Source organism: Phoenix dactylifera, chromosome 4 (assembly GCF_051530095.1).
Source record: "Phoenix dactylifera cultivar Ajwa chromosome 4, Ajwa_hap1_PhDact_Kaust_v1.1, whole genome shotgun sequence".
NCBI lineage: Eukaryota > Viridiplantae > Streptophyta > Magnoliopsida > Arecales > Arecaceae > Phoenix > Phoenix dactylifera.
In genome coordinates, this window is record NC_143193.1 from 28,899,949 (window position 1) to 28,901,328 (window position 1,380).

Here is a 1,380-nt window from a genome sequence, read left to right on the forward strand (position 1 = left end):
CATACGAAAGTTGGTGAGAAATGGGCGGTACGAACCAGGAAGAGAATTCAGTATAGCATCCTTCCCCAATTGATCATGTAGGGGAAATCCGAGAGTGCCTAGGCACTCGATTAACTCAATCATGTACAATACATGATCGGTCGTCGAAGCTCCATCCTTCATACGTGCACTGAAAATAGCACAACTAGTCTTGTGCATTTTAACGTCATCAGAAAAACCGAATGATTCATTCAACACTTGAATGATGTCTTCCGGCTGCGCATTCTCAAAACACCTCCTAAACTCATCATTCATTGCAGCGAGCATAATGCAACGGACAGTGATATGATCACTGAGCCACTTCTGATAAGTGTCTCTGACTGTACCCCGTGCATTAGCAGCGGACTGCTCAGGTGCTGGATTTGTTATCACATAAAGGATCCATTCATGCTCTAGCATAATTTTCAGTTTCCTATATCAATTATTGAAGTTGGAACCAGTTAACTTGTCATTATCCAATAATGAGCGAAGTGACAAATTAGTGGCCATTTCTGTATAAAAGAAAATTTGGCTATTAGTATATGAATTGACTAAACACATTAGACTTGGACGTTAGTCTAAAGGTACTCCCATTATTTTATACAAATTGGTAGCCTCTACCTCCAATTCGAAATATTACTCTTAATGCTTTAGTGGGCACTAGAACCCAATAGATCGCATATAAGCCTGAGTGTGGCTCGGCCAACCCATATGCACCTATTGGTAGGTTCTTAACCAATTGCTTCACCAAGTAACTTCTAGTGATGATTTTGCCCTAGGTTCTTCGGCAGGCGTGTGGCGTCTCCACCGAATACCCTAGTTAGGTCCAACCATTAAATGATAGGGTTCAGTCTAATCAACTAATAGACAACCAAGTGATAAGTGCTGAATAATTTATAATTTAGTTATCTTTTCATAGCACTTATCAATGTTCTTAAACTGATAAATACATACTTTACCATGAAATTGAATAAACATTGAAATAAATTTAAAATATGGTAAGAGGTAAATAATTCTTTTCTCAAAACAGACTCTGAACTTGTCTCTCTCCTGGTTGTAATCTTTCATGAAAACATATAAGGAGGAGATTGTGTTGACCCGGTTTAGTAACCTGATGGAGTTGTAATCAAGCTAAGGCTATGATTAAATAGGTTTTGGTCCTGATTAGATAATTATTCTTGTATGAGGAAAAATATTTGATTAATCCTTTTTTTTATTAAGTCACGGTCTTGTTTTTAGTCTTGTTTATTTTATCTGGTTAAGTTCGGTCTGAAGCAGTTTAGCAAGAATTAAATAACATTGGGCTCGAGAATAAGTTTAAGCAAGTCAACGATCATGACTCACCTCAAATCCAAAGCCAAT